At 47.1% G+C, this 17,312-nt stretch overlaps 1 protein-coding gene across 1 annotated transcript in view; it reads right to left on the bottom strand.

Annotated features, from left to right (window-relative positions):
* The window catches only part of TIPARP (TCDD inducible poly(ADP-ribose) polymerase), a 69,363-nt gene extending 52,056 nt beyond the window's left edge, over positions 1 to 17,307 (bottom strand). The window contains exon 1 of the mRNA XM_054040305.1: positions 16,565 to 17,307. The gene's annotated coding sequence lies outside the window, so the exon portion shown is untranslated. The remainder of the gene's footprint in view (positions 1 to 16,564) is intronic.
* Between the last annotated feature and the right edge of the window lie 5 nt (positions 17,308 to 17,312).

Here is a 17,312-nt window from a genome sequence, read left to right as displayed (position 1 = left end):
ATTTAGGAACCCAATGATCAGTGATACCAAATTTGTACCACAAATGCCAGCCCTGGTTGCCACATATCAGTTTTTTAGGCAATTAAGTGGATCTTAGAGCACTTTGAAAATTATAAGCAACTCATTTTTGTTTGGGGGGCAGGGGAGCCTATTTCCCAGGAACCTTTTAACCAAATGACCCCAGATTTGCATCACAGATTGTACCCAGATCCCTGTTGTGCATGTGAAGACACCTCTCCAGCATTCAGCTACCAGCTCTCTATACACAGGCTCCACTCTCCTTCTAGTCCTGGTAAGCTTGGAGAGGTCATAGGGAGGAGGGAAGTTGGTGGGTCTGCCTTCTTACCTGCCACAGAGTAGCACTCCCACAGTACATGTGCAAATCATTCTCCAGTGCATCACCCAGGCTTGGGCCAGCTCGTAGATTTAACTTTAATCCTAATTTTTTTTAAAAAATATTGCTTCCCTAAAGGGGCAGTGGGTGCCAGATTCTACCCGACTTGAAACCTGCCCTGGTGATATTAGTTTGGAGTAGATCAATGCCCTAGTTTGATCTGCGGGTGTATGCAAAACATGTTATAAGAACTATCATTTTGATATCACATGATGTTTTTTAGGGGATGTTGTATCTCAGGAACATGTTGCTGAAACAACCACAGGTTTGGATCATTAACCCTACACAGAGCCCCCAACGAGACAAAGGAAATTTCAAGGAAATCAGAGTATGCCTGTGGGTTTTAGAGTACTTAGAAAAATCAGCTCTTAAAGAGTAAGCGGGTCTCAACCTTAATTATAGTGGTGCTACCAGCTTAGTACACTCTGCAGATGCAGACAGCAATAAAGGTAGTGAAACAGAAGGGTTCTGCTCTGCCAAACCCACCCCCTCATACAAGACAAACGCTATCATAGAGGCCACTGCAGCCCTAGAGGCTCCAAAAGGGCCACTAAGTGGTGTACTGACATTTCAACCTTAAGTGGAGGATTTTGTCTAACGGACCCTTGCAAAGCAGTATTGCGTAAAGCCCATTTACTCAAGTTGTGCACAGAGGAGAATATTTAGCCCATGGTTCAACAGCAATCGTCTCCCTATATGTGTAAAATTCCCAAGAGTTCTGTGCTTTCTCTGAAAACAAAATATTTCTATACATACCAAAAGTACAGAATATCAGTGCCTAGGGTTACCATATCTAATAAATAAAAAAAGAGGACCCTCCACGGGCCCTGGCCCCACCCCAACTCCGCCCCTTCCCCGCCCCCTCCTCCCTCCCACTCCCAGCCACGCGGAAAGGGCTGCCCGAGCGCTACCGGCTTCACGGTTTGCCGGGCAGCCCCCAGACCCTGCGCCCCCGGCCGACGCTTCCCCAGCGCAGCTGGAGCCCGGGAGGGGAAGCGCCCAGCCGGCAGGGCCGGCTTTAGGCCGATTCAGCCGATTCGGCTGAATTGGGCCCCGCGCCAAGAGGGCCCCGCGCTCACTTCCCTGGCCCCTCCCTTGAACGCCCCGCCCCCTTCCCTGCTTCCCGCGAATCAGAGATTCGCGGGAAGTCTGAAAAGAAGCAGGGGCGGGCAGGGGCAGCACAAGGTAAGCGGGGGTGGGGGCGCGAGAAGGGCTCCGGGTAGGCGCGGCCGCTTCCCGCAGGCCCCAGTGGCTCTGGCCCGGCCCGGTCCCTCGGCGCGGCTCGGGTCCCGTCCCCCCCCTGCGGCGCGGCGCGGCTCCCCCCGTCCCGTCCCGCAGCGCGGGTCTCCCCCCCCCCCGCGGCTCGGGTCCCCCCCGCGGTGCGGCTCAGGTCCGTCCCCCCCCCATCCCCTCCGCGGCGCGGGTCCCCCACCCCCGTCCCCTCCGTGGCGCGGCTCGGGTCCCCCCCCCCGTCCCCTCCGCGGCGCGGGTGTTCCCCCCCGTCCCCTCCGCGGCGCGGCTCCCCCCCCGTCCCCTCCGCGGCGCGGCTCGATTCCTGGGGGCGTGGCTTGCAGCAAGCCCCGCCCCCAGGAATTGGGCCCCGCTCTTGCTAAAGCCGGCCCTGCCAGCCGGGGGCGCAGGGTCTGGAGGCTGCCCGGCAAACCGTGAAGCCGGTAGCGCTCGGGCTTTGGGCAGCCCCTATGCCTCCGGACCCTGCGCCCCCAGCCGGGCACTTCCCCTCCCGGGCTCCGACGGCGCAGGGTCCGGAGGCACGGGGGCTGCCCGAAGCCGGTAGCGCTTGGGCAGCTCGGCTCTTAAACAGAGCCGAAGAGTCAGGGGAGGAGCAGAGCCGCCATTTTCCCAGACATGTTCGGCTTTTTGGCAATTCCCCCCGGACAGGGGTTTGACTGCCGAAAAGCCGGACATGTCCGGGAAAAAGAGGACGTATGGTAACCCTATCAGTGCCAACATCAGCCATTTTGACCCAAGAGCAGAATTTTGCCTAGTGATATAAATGTTAATGCTGTCAGCACTGTTATTTATGGAAAGTAGGCCTCCTCTTAAGTTGTAAAATACCAGGAATAGCAGTAAGCATTCTGGAAATGCAGAGATTATCTGTACTACTGTGCTACTCTCCTACTTTCTTTGAATCTCTAAACTGGAAACATTTCAAAGTGTTTTACGAGGACTCTGTTATTTCCTACATGGTATTTGTTTTGTCTATTTCATTGTCTTGTTTATCTGTGTTAAATGTAGGCTGCAGGCACAATCAATGTTGGATTAAAAAGCAAAATTTTCTGAGACTTGTGATTAATAGTAAATCAGTTAGCTCTTTAGGACATTTGCATCTGTTTGCCTTAATGTGAATCTTTATTTCTCAATGCCCAAGAATGACTGTCATCAGTATGACAGCCTAAAAAAGCTAAATCCTTACCAGACTTGAACATTCCTTTAATTATAGAGGCAGCAATACTAGTGACTCCATAATTAATATTACTTGGAAGTTTTCACTCAGAGTTAAGTGCTCCTTAGATATGAAAAACTTTCTGGCAGTGGAGCTGATATAGTTCTGATATGCAAAGGAGGGGTAGGATTTACAGGGGCCTGTGCAGAGGTTGCGCCCTAGACTGGGTGAGCATTCCTTCTCTTTCCACTGACCAGCCCCATGCACAGATATCTATTGCCCAGCCTGTTGCTTGGGCTGTATGTTCTGGATGGGAGGATTTTGGCCTTAAGTTATGCATGTGCTACAGATCATCAAAATAAAACTATGTCCAAACACACCAGAACTTTTCAGTTCTGATTTGAATCTAAACTTGGTGAGTGTCTCTTCCCAGTTCCTGTAGTAGACCAAATGATCCGCCGCAGATCTGACTGTTGTGCCGTAGGTCCATATATCATCCAGTATTTCCAGTCTGTCACTTGGGCCTGTACTCTCAACGTGAGACTTTTCCCCATTCTGTCAATGTTATTTTCATGTATTAAAACATGTTTTATAGTGATTATTTCAAGCTATGAAGGCATTTCCCTTTGTTCCCTTTTATACAATATGACCTTTTTCACAGATTCTGATTACACTTGCTTGGTTATGCCTATATAAACACTTGGGAACAGAAAGAGATAATTTCTGCAGGTAGCAGAGTACTGTGAATATTGCTTCTCAAGCTCTCCAAACATCCTGTATCATTTCAGTGTTGGTTTCGCTCTATTAAGATGATGAAATATTTTTACAGCCTGATAACGTATACTGTTCTAGTTTAATTCAAAAGCTCATGATAACTCCACGACCATGGAAAAGAGCCTTGAGGTTAATAGTTTGTACATAAAAGCTTTCTGCATTGATAAGACTTTTGGTTTTCAATTTTTACTGAAAAGGTCCCAGGTTTTACAAAAACTATTACTCAGTTTTTAGTGATTTTCACCCAAATTTTGGACTATTTAAGTACATGAAAATACTGATTATGCTAAGAAAATCCAATACATTACATTAGATTGCTGTGTTTATGTTAAACATAAATTAAGTGCAAATGTGAGGTTGTCTGTTAAAGAAATGCAATGTCATGTAATGGAATCAATTCTGCCTTCTTCCTGTTCTACTCCTCTCATGGTACTGCTCTGCTACCTACCCCAATAAAGGAGAACTAACAACTTAAAATGCCTTGTTCAAAAATTTTAAGTAACACTTAACTTCTAAACGTCTGAACAGCAAATGTAACTTTACTTCGCTGTATAGAAAACACTGGCATTTTTATCTGTTTGAATAATCAAAGTGGTGCTTTCTGTGCCTTCTTGGTTGCAAAGATTTGAACTGCTTCCTGAAGGTCCACAGTCTGGGCCAGCTCAAGCTCTATCGAGATGGTTGCAAGGCCAACCAGCCTCTCCTGTGTCATTGTGGAGCGTAGCTGTGTTTTTATTAACTTCAGCTTGGAGAAGCTGCGTTCTCCACTGGCAATTGTTACAGGAAGTGTTAGAAGTATGCGCAGAGCAACAAAAGCATTTGGAAAGAGGGTGGTCAACTTATTTGTGCACATATATTCCAGAACAGCCTTTGGAGTTGATCCTGCTGAAATGTATATTGAAAGGGCTTTCAGTTCATCACCTAAATCACTCGCATCAATATCGTGTATGTCATCATGTGTCAACACTGTCTCTAGTGCCATGCATTGCTGGTCTTCTTTAGGTATAGTGAGGAGTTTTGGAATATCATACAACATCCAAATATATTGCTGTGTTCCTTGAGCTGCATTAAACGTTCATCTGACTGTACTGCACAATCTAGCACCTGGTTAAAGAATTCAACTTTGAATTGTTGTTCGGGGTCTCTTATGGGAATATCCCGTGTCTCATAATCAAAATGTCTTCTTCTTCTTCTTCGGTGACTCTTGTATTCTTGAATGGGTGAAAAAATAACTTCAGTGTGAAGTTCCTCTGCCAACTTCTGTGCACTCTTCAGAACATTTTGAAATCCCTCATCTGACTGGTAAGACTATGGGTAGGACTTTGCTTTGTCCAGTTGTTCCATTGCTCCAGATATATCAAGGTCAACACCTTGGAGTCTCTTGCTTACAACATTTATTTCAAACAGTATGTCATGCCACAACACTAAGCCACACAGAAATTTGAAGTGATGTATGTTTCTGGTGAGTCCATTTCCCTCTGCCACTGTTCTCCCACGAACAGTTCCTGTCATAGCATTATCCTCCATAATGGCAACTATGGCATCATCTATCTTCCCAATTTGGTGTTTGATAGGCTTTATCGCCTCCACTCGACTTTCCCATCGTGTGTCACTTGGTGGTTTCAGTGTCAGAGAGGATGTTCCCAGATGTTGCTTCAAAATTTGCCATCGATGAGTCGAAGAGAAAAATATATAGATGCTTTGAATTACATTAAAAAATTCAGCAGCCTCACTAGAAGCTGATGCTGCATCACTGATCACCAAGTTCAATGAATGAGAACTGCATGGGACAAAAAAAGTTTGAGGGTTTAACTTTCGGATCCGTGTCTGCACTCCTCTGTTCTTTCCTCTCATGTTGGCACCGTTATTGTAGCCCTGACCTCTCATGTCCGCTATCACAATTCCCGTATTTTCCAGCTTTTTAAGAAGCACATTTGTCATACCGGATCCTGTAGTATCATCAATGTCAATAAATTCTAGAAAATGCTCTTTGACAGTCACCACTGCAGGGACATTTTTACTAGGTTCTGTTGTTGTTACAAAACGCACCATTAAAGTCATTTGTTACATATGGCTGATTGCCAGGTGTGCAGTCCAGAATAACAGAGTAATATCTTGCTGACTTCAGATCTGTCACAATCTTCTGTTTGACTTTTGTTGCCAGTAACTGTATGATCTCATTTTGAATTGTTTTTTCAAGGTAGTGGTGTATGTACATTTCTTGGGTGGTGACTCTTCTTAGATGCTCCTGGAGTACAGCATCAAACTCAGCCATCAGCTCCCCAATTTTAAGGAAGTTTCCATTGTTTGGCACATATAGCTGATCTGAAGTGCCACGCAGTGCTAGGTTTTGGGGTAGCAAGCATTCTCACAATGGCCATGAGCCTTTTCAGAACATTTTGCCAGTAAAGAGACTCTGATGCAATCTTCTCTTGATACTGATCATCTATGGTGGCCTTTAACCTTAGTCTCATCTCAAGCTCTTTCCACCTATGGAATGCTCTCTGGTGATTTGCTGCCTTCTCATGGCATGCCAGATTTCTAGCCAGATTTTCCCAGTCCTTTGGTCCTGTAGAACCCAATGTGGCTGGAACATCAGACTCGAAGAGTTTGCAACAAAAAACAGTATGCAGCATTCTGGGTTTTTGAGTACATAAGCCATGGCCTCTCCACTTTGTCACCATTGGGGATTTCACGCCAGTAATGTGTTGGGCGGAAACTTCTATTTTCATTGTCTTTGGGGAACATGAAATTTTTCACTTTCTGTGGCCAATGCAGTACAAGGAAGTCCCTTGGGCTACTGCTCAAGTGGATCCACAGTCTTGGATCATCTAGACTTAGGGAACTAAACTCAGGAGCAGCTGTTTCTTGCGCCTCCACCACACTCTTCTCTGATCTACAATTTTCTTCAGGAAGGTACATGGTTACATCCATTTGATATGGAGATATGGATGCTGCAGTAGCTGCCAGGTCACCTGCACTCTGACTAACTGGAAGATCAGGCATCTCCTCACCATTTACATCCTCACTGGGGCCGGAAGGCTCACCGTGAACATTTGTGTCTATGTATCTCAGGAGAGCTCCTTCCTGCTTAGATAGAAAAGCTTCCTTTGCTTTCTTTCTGTCATGAACATACAGCTAAGGGTAGCAGTAAATCCCTCCTTTACCTGTAAAGGGTTAAGAAGCTCAAATAACCTGGTTGGCACCTGACCAAAAGGACCAATAAGGGGAGAAGATACTTTCAAATCTAAGGGTGAAGGTTTTTGCTTTGTGCTCTGTGTGGGTGCTGTCTCCAAGACAAAGAGAGAGACCAAGCAAGTAATCCAGCTCCTACTGAAATGACACATCTAATATTACAGAAATAGTAAGTAATAGCAAGGAAATGCGTTAAATTATCCTTTGTTTTAGCTTGTGAATTTTCCCTGTGCTAAGAGGGAGGTTTATCCCTGTTTTTGTAACTTTGAAGTTTTGCCTAGAGGGGAAATCCTCTGTGTTTTAAATCTTATTACCCTGTAAAATTACCTTCCATTCTGATTTTACAGAGGTGCTTCTTTTACTTTTTTTTTCTTTATTATAAAGTTCTGTTTTTTAAGAATCTGATTGGTTTTTAGTGTACTAAAAACCCAAGGGTCTGGTCTGTGCTCACCTTGTTTACCTATCTGGTTGGTAGATTATTCTCAAGCCTCCCCAGGAAAGGGGGTGAAGGGGTTTGGGGGGATATTTTGGGGAAACAGGAACTCCAAGTGGTCCTTTTCCTGAATCTTTGTCTAACTCACTTGGTGGTGGCAACAGTACTCATCCAAGGACAAGGAAGGATTTGTGCCTTGAGGAAGTTTTTAACCTAAGCTGGTAGAAATAAACTTAGGGGGTCTTTCATGCGGGTCGCCACATCTGTACCCCAGAGTTTTGAATGCTGCCCCAGAGGGGCGTTTTCTTCTTTCACTCATGACTGCTGTTCTGTGCCAGCTATAGTGGCTCTCAATGCTCAATTGAAGGGGACAAATAAGCAGGCTGGTAGCAGGGCCTGAGTGAGGGAAGAGATCAGCATCTTAAGGGCCTAACTGGCTCCTACTACTTCAGTTGGCTGCCTGTTCTCCTCAAGTGAGTTCAAGGAAGCAGCAGGAAATAGGAAGCTCCCTGAGAAGCTGGTGTTAATCAGTCCAGGCTCCTGGGGGTGCTAGAGAGGTACATAAGAGGCTCTTCCTCATCTCTCTCCCTGCAGCTCCTGCTGCTTTCTGTTATTCTCTCACCTTTTCTCCTGCCCGCCTGTTATGTCTCTTGTGCCCTCCTTCCTCCAGCACAGCACTCCACCATCTCTGTGCATCTAGAGCAGAGAGAATACATATGCACCAGCAGCAGCCACAATTTTCTACACTCTGGGTCCTAGTGGTGCCCCCTCACAGTTTGGCACCTGAGGCAGTTGCCTCAGTTCGCCTCATGGTAAGGCCAGCCCTGCTGCCAGTTACAATGTCATTAAAAGAGAAAAATGCCAGGTTGTTTTTTCAAGAAACATATATTGTTCCATTGCCTGCAGAAAGACTCGAAGCCCATTCACCTCTAATTTAAATTCCTTTTTACAGTGTTTGTTTGTTTAACTTTATCAAATAAATCTTAGCAGTGTGTCTTCCAGAAAGAAAGATGTGCATGAAAGCTACTGAAATAATGTCACCTGGATTTTCAATAAAAAAAGTATCCTGTGGTACTTACAGGATTTATATTAAAAATACTAATAGTTCTAGGCAGAAAATTTAAACCAAAATTGGGCCTGAAATGCTTTCAAACATCTTAGAATAATTCAAGGTTTTTTGTTTTTTTTTTTCCAATTGGAAGGCCCTTCTCATTCCTACTTCCCTTTCCTATCATGTGTTTTCTTCTCACCATCCCATAGCACAGTGACAGTCCCTGTGCTGGATGTCACTTCCTTCGGAGTCTGAGCAGAATGACTGGAAAGTAACTGAGACACTGAAAAGCAACCCTGGCTGGCCTGGGCTTGATCCTGCATTCCGTGTACATCCAAAGCTCCCTGTGATGTCAATGCAGGACTGAGCCTCTTGGGAGCTCAGGATCCAAACTCAGACCCTCCCATGTGCTGTAACAGTGCCAGAAATCCATCAGCGCAGCCACTGCACATAGTTTTGAATTCAAAACAACACAGCATTACGACTGGATTGGTATTCTAACCCTATTTCTAGAGACTATGTGCCTAATCCGAAACCCACTGAAGTTAACAGAAAGCCTCCCACTGACGTCGATAGAATTTGGCTCAGGCCTACAATACGAGCTCAAGCAGATATGGAATAAACACCCCTCTGACACACACTGTTCTGACAGCAAAATATTAACTATTTAGCTGAACCTGGCAGGGTGGGGCCAAGTCACCAAAGAACTCTTATGTTCTTCCAAGGTACTCCTAGTTGCAGTCGGTGTTAGGGCTTGTGATTTGTTCATATTCTGTCTAATTAGTATTGAACAAGGCCCTAACACGGCATTAAGGGCACTGTGCTATTGGAGTTTCCATGATCCAGAAAGGACCAAAATAAAATAGAGGACGCTGATTACTTATGCTCATAGAAATTATTTCACTTTTAGTAAGAGTTGAGTGTTAGACATGGTGTCTTTGGAAAAATTCCAATCCAGGTAATTAGTTATATCCTGTCTCTCTAAATTCTTCCTGATTGATTCGGAATTCTCCTCTTCCTAAACTGCTGTGCAGTGTGGCTGTGCATTATTAAACAGCTACTGTATTCCACTCCAGAGGTGGTTGCATTTCAGTAGTTTGTGATGTCCTCATATAAACGTCCCTCTGTCACGGAGTTTGGGGGAGACAAGGCCCTGCACCCCCGGCTTCCTGCGATTCACCCTTACTCTCAGCCAGACAGTAGAACAGAAGGTTTATTAGATGACAGAAACATAGTCTAAACCACAGCTTGTAGGCATAAACAGGACCCCTTAGTCAGGTCCTTCTGGGAGGTAGGGAGCTTAGCCCCCAACCTTGGGGTTCCCTCCGATTCCCCAGCCAGCTCAAGACTGAAGAACCCCCTCCAGCAGTCTCACTCCCCCAACCCCCGGCTCCTCCTCCAGCCTTTGTCCAGGTTCCCGGGCAAAAGTGTCACCTGGCCCAACCCCCCTCCCGTCTCGGGTTACAGGCTCAGGTATCATCCCTTAAGAAAAGTCATCCCCTGCTATCCCATCCCCCATGCAGAAAGTCCCAGTAAAACTAGACGACATTCCCAGGTCAGTCCGCCCCTCTCCCTACTGCATCACACCCTCAAAGGAGTATTCTGAGGTTCAATAGTGTAACATCGATAAAGCACTTTGAGTTCCTTAGATGGGCGAGGCTACATCAGTCAAAATAGACATTAAATAAAAAGCCCTGATACCATCCAAAGAATTTGAATTTATTTCTTTAGATTATTTATATACAGTGGCTTAAATAAAAGTTCTTTTCTCCACTATGGAAATCCTTTGTGACAGTGCCCAACATGGATAAAGCATGGTTTGCTCTTGCATTACAGAAGAGACCAAGCCATATTTTAATCCATTTCCAAATCTAGCTACAGTCTTGAACTTTGCAGGGCTGTGTCACAATTCCGGAGCATGATGAAAACATAGTTCTGCCTCATCTACACTGGGAAACACAAATGTTTTAATAATACTGGGAAATACCATATTGTGACTAGCTCCCAAACAGGGTGAGATCCAGGGTGGGGTGTACCATGCAGTCCTGAACCATCACATGTTTTGTAAAGGATCTGCTCAGTATAACAAAAAAACCCACATACCCCTCTCTATTTGCAATACTGAAGGCTGCGAACCTGCTACTTTATTCAAGAGTATAACAAAAAGAATGGAGAGAAAACTCATGTACAAAATGGGAAGGAAGGGCTGGAGCCTAACTCCACCCCATTATACTCTGGGTAACCCAGTTAACCCGAAACTAAGGCTGCAAGTCTGTCACGGAGGTCATGGATTCTGTGATTTTCCATGACCTCCGTGACTTCTGCAGCGGCCAGCAGCAGCAGTTTGGGTATGTGCGAGGGGGCTCAGGGTTAGAAGGTTTGGGGGGGTGGGTGCTTACCTTGGGGTGGGGGACTCCCCGGCTTACACTGGCATGGCCCTGCAGCTCCAAGGCAGCGGAGGGGCCAGGGGGCTCAGCGCGCTGCCCACACCCGCAGGCCCCACCCCCACAGCTCCCATTGGCTGCGGTTACCGGTCAATGGAAACTGCACAGCCGGTGCAGCACGCGGAGCCCTCTGGCCTCTCTGCCACCTAGGAACTGCAGCCAGGATAGGCGAAACTGGGTAGGGAGCCCCACCCCACCCCCAGCACCAGCGGGGGTCCCAGGCTGCCCGTCACTGCCTCCCCACAGCACCAGTGGGGGTCCCAGGCCGCCCGCCGCTGCCCACCCTGCCCAGCACCAGTGGGGGTCCCGGGCCGCCTGCCACTGCCCGCCCCGCCTAGCACCAGCAGGGGTCCCGGGCCGCCTGCCGCTACCTCCCTGTCGTCCCAGCACCAGCGGGGGTCCCGGGCCACCCGCCACTGCCCATTCTCTCCCCTCCCAGCAGCACCAGCGGGGGTTCCAGGCTGCCCGCCGCTGCCCAGCCCCCACAGCGCCAGTGGGGTCCCAGGCCACCTCCCCCAGCACCCGCGGCGCTCCTGGACCACCCCCGCCTCCAGAGCATAACCTCCCCCCCCCCCCCCAAAGTTTTAGTTAGGGGTATATAGTAAAAGTCATAGACAGGTCACAGGCCATGAATTTTTGTTTACTGCCCGTTCCCTGTCCATGATTTTTACTAAAAATACCCATGACTAAAACGTAGCCTTAATTATAACCACTTTACTACAATACGTTTTCTCTCTCATCCAGCTTTCAACAAATGGCATAAGCCAACAAAGTTATGAAACTATAATAAAGGAAAACTAACTTCCTTACCACATGCTCTAGAAGCCTCTTCAGACTGGAGACAAAACTCTTTTAGACTTTGCATGTAACTATGTTTCAAAACATATTTAAACATGGTTCAGAGGTGGTTACAACAATCCCTACTTACAATATGACTTATTCAGCCAGTTTGGATTTGAAAAGCAAATGGTCTAGTTGACCAGAAGGAAGAAGATAGTGTTCCAAAGTGATGTTCTCCCTCCTGTGTGTACCCAGTCCTAGGACAGGAACTTGGATTCCTATCCTACACGTTACACTGTTTAAAAAAAAAAAAAATTTACCCACACTACTAAAACAGAGAAATGTGTGTGTACAGAAAAGCACTGCCAAGGCACTACTATATCAAAACATCCCCACCCTGAAATCTCCCCGCAAGTAAAGCTCTGGTCAATTCTCTGAGTAATAACATGTCTTGGACAGAAAGTTCCTTTGACTAGAACATTTGCACACTGCTTAGTCACATAAATAAACAGTATTATTAGTAAATATGTAGTTGTTCTAGTGTTTGTTTTAAGAAGAACCCATAAGCAAATCTCATTATTCCAGTCTTTCTTACTTGGGTAATGCTTTATATTTAATAGAAATTTTTGAGTGCCATCTAGGGGCAAACAGCATTTGCCAAAGGACTTTTGAGGACTGTTATACAGTATAAAGCAGAGGTGGGCAAACTACATCCCGTGGGACCGTCCTGTCCGGCCCTTGAGCCCCCAGCCAGGGAGGCTAGCTCCCAGCCCCTCCCCCACAGCCTCAGCTCACCGTGCCGCCAGCACTCTGGGCAGCGGGGCTGTGAGCTCCTGCCCAGCAGTGTGGCTGCAAGAGCCGCCAGGTGTAGTGTATTAAATTGCTCCTCGTAGGAATGTGCTACTTAGGGAGCACCAGGACTGGCAGCCGTACGTAGTACACTATAAGTAGCACATTCCTACAGGGAGCAATTTAATACACTACACCCAGGTAGGGAAGGCTGTGCCTCCCCAAATCGCCTGGCCCCCACCCCCTATCTGCCCCCTCCCACTTCCCGACCCCTATCTGCCCTCTCCGAACCCCCCGACCCATCCAACCCCCCTGCTCCTTGTCCCCTGACTGCCCCCTCCTGGGACCCCCCGCCCCAACCGCCCCCTGGGATCCCACCCCATATCCAACACCCCCTGTTCCTTGTCCCCTGGAACCCCTGCCCCTTATCCAACTCCCCCGCTCCCCACCCCCTTACCATGCCGCTCAGAGCACCAGGACTGGCATCTGAAAGTAGTACATCGTAAGTAGCACATTCCTACAGGGAGCAATTTACTACACTACAGGTTTAATACATTATGATTAGTGAATGACTGTTATCAGAGGTGAAAGTAAGCCGGAACGGAGGACCAGGACCGGTAAGAAAAGGTGCAGTCTGACTCCTCCTCCAGCCAGGCTGACAACGCTAGGCTCCGTGCTTTCCCCCTGCCTGGCACTCAGCAGTGGGTGCAAGGGCTCCCCTCTAGCTTGCAGCAGGGAGACTGGCTGAGAGGGAGAAGCAAGCCACCGTTCAACCCCCAGGGTTAGGAGCCGTTTCTGGCATCCTTGTTAATTTCACTCACAGTTGCTGGGGGGAGGGGGCCGGGGAATGGTTTGTTTGACTATGGCAGGGGCAGTTCTTTTCTGCCCCCGGGGTGAGGGCACAACAAATACAAGCATTTGGCTGCATAGCTTAAATCCTCCCCACCCCCAACTCAGCAGGGGCTCTCCCCTCTAGCTGCCTGCATAAGAACATAGGGTGCAATCTCAGATCTCTTTTTGTTTTGTCCTGCCTGCAGAGTGCAGTGGCTGAAATTGACAAAACTTTCTCTAAGTATTTTGTATATTTCATGCAGGCTATTCCAGTTGTCCTTCATTCACCCCTGCCCTGCCTTCCCCTACTACTAGCCATGCACCGGTGTGTCCCCTGCACTCTTTTATGTGCCTAGAAGGGAGATTAAAAAATCCTTGATATCTGACTTGCTAGGAAATAGGGAGGATCTAGGGAAAGCAGGGCACTGGTGGGCATGGTGCAACGTAGTCCCTTGCCCTCCCTGGCTCCCACCATGTGGGGGTATGGCACTCAAAAGCTAACTTTGGAACATCCGTATGAATGTCTTCCTGGGAAAACAAAATCTTATTGTCTTGCTTCACAGATCTAAATCTACTCTGATCCAGGTATGTTCTAAATGTATAGGTACAGTATGGATGGATCTCTCAAAAAAGATAGCTCTTCAGTGTAGGAGTTGGACCAACAGTCCCCTGGGGAAGGACTGATTCCATTAAGCAGCACACATTAAGCAGAAGTTCCTGAGGTGTTAGCCCAGAAACACTTGTCTCCCCCACACACCCCTTAAAAGGGCACTGGCACCTCCCCCACCCCCGTCCCGATTTTTCACATTTGCTGTGTGGTCACCCTACCCAGGGTTCCCAGCCACCTCTGCAGCTAGTAGCTCTGGGGGTGATTTAAAGGACCCGGGGCGCCTAGCTTCAGCTGGATCCCCAAGCCCTTTTAAATCCTGATTTAAAAATCCTGGGATTTAAAGGCCCCACCTCTTCCAGTAGAGGCTACGCCTCTTCCGGCTGAGGCCCTGCCCCCTCCGCAAGACTCTGGAGTACCGGTAAGTCCTTTAAGTTACTTTCACCCCTGATTGTTACTTATATGTGAGACAGTAACTCACCTACTCAGGTTAGTTCTTAAAATTCTTGGAAGTGTTTCTAAGTTAGTGTTATTTGACATAAATTAAAGTGAACTATAAAACCAAGAATGTTCCAACCCAGTTTAGTTTAAATAGGCACCAGCCTACATGAAAGGAAACATGGGGCTGCCATCCACACAATCATTTTTACCATGTGATAGGACCCTTCTATTAGAAAGAGGTCACATGTAGCATAGAATTAGCCCTTGTCTAAACACAAAAGTTGTGCAGATTTAACTAAATCGGTTTGTGTGCCCTATATTGGTTTAGTTTATGAATACAGCTAAATGGATATAAGGCATTCTTAAACCCATTTGACAGTGTCCACTCAAAGGGATTGCACTGATTTAGTGAAATTGGTGTAATCCCCTTGTGTGGACACTCTTAAATTGGTTTAGAGTGCCCACCCAATTTCTAAACTAATGTAGATAAATTAGTGCAATTTTTGTGTGTAGTAAAGTCCTTATAAATTCTCTTTTGGTGAGTAGACATGAATTTTATTTAAAGGTCCCCCTCATATTGATGAAATACCATGTTGTTAGACTATATTACAATACATGGTTGAGATGATTGAGTTTTGCACTGTACTGGGATGGGCAAACTTTTTGGCTCAAGGGCCACATCTGGGTGGGGAAATTGCATGTAGGGCCATGAATGTAGGGCTGGGGCAGAGGGTTGGGGTGCGGGAGGGAGTGCGGTGTGCAAGAAGGGGCTCAGGGCAGGGGATTGGGGTGCAGGGAGGCGTGCAGCATGTGGGAGGGGGCTATGGGCAGAGGGTTGGGGTGCAGGAGGGGCGTGGGATGCAGCAGAGGGTTGAGGTGCAGGAGGGGTGCAGCAGGGGGGATCAGAGCAGGGTGTTGGGGTGCAGGATGGGTGCGGGGTGCGGCAGGGGGTTGGGGTGCAGGTATAAAGCATTTCCAGGACACATTTAGTGTAACCTAAAGATGCAGCGATGAACTGGGACACTATGGGCCATATTTTTAAAGGTATTTAGGTGCCTTAAAATAGGCAACTAATGGGATTTTCAAAAATGTCTAGGTGCCATGGCAGTTAGGCACCTAGGTGTTTTTGAAAATCCCAGTAAGGTGCTGCTGTGCATCCTTAGGTGCCTAAATACCTTAAAAAACTTGGAGCTATGGAACTTCTTTTTTGAAGAATTTATGCTTTTTGTTATTTAATTAATATTTTAACCCTTTTGGGGTGTGAAGAAATCCTTCCAACTACAAGCTAGTGTAGTTGTATTGTCTGGAGATAGACAAAAAATGGCTTTAAGACAGGGGTGAATGGACTATATGGGGAATCCCATTACTAATTACTAGATTTTACAATTTAGTGAAAATGCAAAACAGCGCTAAAAACCTCACCAATGGTGCTTAAAATAAAAACCTCACCAGTAGTGCTTAAAATAAAATAGTGTTGTAATAGGAGGGAGGTACAGCATGAACCAATTTTTGCAGACTAAGGGTACTAGGTGTGAGAAGAAGTAACAGCACCACCCAAAGGTTATAAATGCCTTAGTTCTATTTCAAGCCATGACTGAGAACTGGGGGAAGAACTCATTTGCCGATGTGTTGTTTCCCCATTGGCCCATAGGTAGCATGACATCACTGACATTAGCCCTGCTATCACAATAGCAGTCTTGTTGGTCTACATTTTGGTAAATTTCAAATAATTAAATCAACTTTCTGTATGAGTTTGCAGTTTAACAAAAGGAGGTCCAGAAAGAGTCAACCATGCTTAGATTTTTTCATGGATGTCTCTCTCAAATTAATTTTGAAACTTTCAGGTACCACTTCCCTACAGCACTTATTTTTTCTCACATCAAAGATACCGACAAATTGGAAAATTAAGCAGAGAGCTGCAAGAGGGATTGATTTATGAGAAAAGATTAAAAACTAACAATTTCTATTTTGGCTAAACAATAATAAAGAAATTGTAAATTATCCTCATGCATGTGTAAATGTATGGGTAAATACTAAGGAGGGAGAAAACTGCTTTGTCCTAGAGGACATGGAGTAATGGAACAAAATTACACCAAAGAAAATATCCTAATAGCAAGAGCCATTAGATTATGGAATATTCTCCCAAGACTACTGGTGAAAATTCCAAAAGTTGAAAGAAGCGAGAGAGAAATGGCTGCAAAGGAGCTATGCCAACTACATTTTAAAAGGGTGGTTAGGAGTTAGGACAAACAGTAAATGTTGTTTACTAGTGCTCTCTTTTCTCTAGTTTCTCACACACAAGCTTTGTTCCTGGTTTCTTAGTTTTTCAATGTACTTAGCCTAATTTAGAATTCATAATTCAAAATGTCCTAGTGGGGCATGTCCTTTGACATTATCACAGAAGGCGATTACACACATTACCTTAAACAAAAAACTTGGTCCCCAATCCTGCAAGCTGACAGATCTCTGTGCTCTCAGTTACAGTAATCAGAGCAGGTGGCAACAGCAGTGTTGGAAGGTGATGAGATCTTGAGGAAACGGTATCATAAGGTGTAATACAGTCCGTACGTTCTTATGTGACTTTACCATGTTGGGCGTAGAGTGGCGACCTCTTGATATTGCATGCTCATGTTGGTGCAGCACAGCCCTTTCGGTGCGAGGTCAGTGTGCTGTGGTGCAGGGCTGACACGTAGGTGTGAAATCACTACAAGGCCAGCAATGACCCAGCAGGGTGAGGTCACCGTGGGCCGTTGCTGTGGCACTTCAGAGCACGACCAGCGGGAGGCGCCACCGGCTGCACTGGTACCGTGGGACAGACCGACTGCGGCAGCTCCCCTGGGCCAATCCCAGCGGCCATCTCTTGCGCAGGGGCACCTGTGACACTTTATGCAAAGGGCTGCAGGAGCGAATTCACTAGCTACAGGGAATTGCCGGTGGTGACAGAGAGCGGCCGTGGCGGAGCTGAGCACTGACCCCGGCACATCCGAGACCTGCCTCGCGCCACCGCTTAGCTGCCCGTGAAAGGAGCGAACGATAACGGCTTCCCCTGGCTGGGTGGCCTGGGGCTGTGGCGGGGGGAGGGCTGGCCATGACCACGGGGCTCCCTCCCAGCTGCGACCCAGGGCACTTTCCCCCGGCCCGGATACCGGCGGAGGACGCTCCGCCCTCC

Source organism: Malaclemys terrapin, chromosome 9 (genome assembly GCF_027887155.1).
Source record: "Malaclemys terrapin pileata isolate rMalTer1 chromosome 9, rMalTer1.hap1, whole genome shotgun sequence".
Classification (NCBI taxonomy): Eukaryota; Metazoa; Chordata; order Testudines; family Emydidae; genus Malaclemys; species Malaclemys terrapin.
Note: the sequence above shows the minus strand (reverse complement) of the source record. Positions and strands in the feature narration are given on the sequence as shown.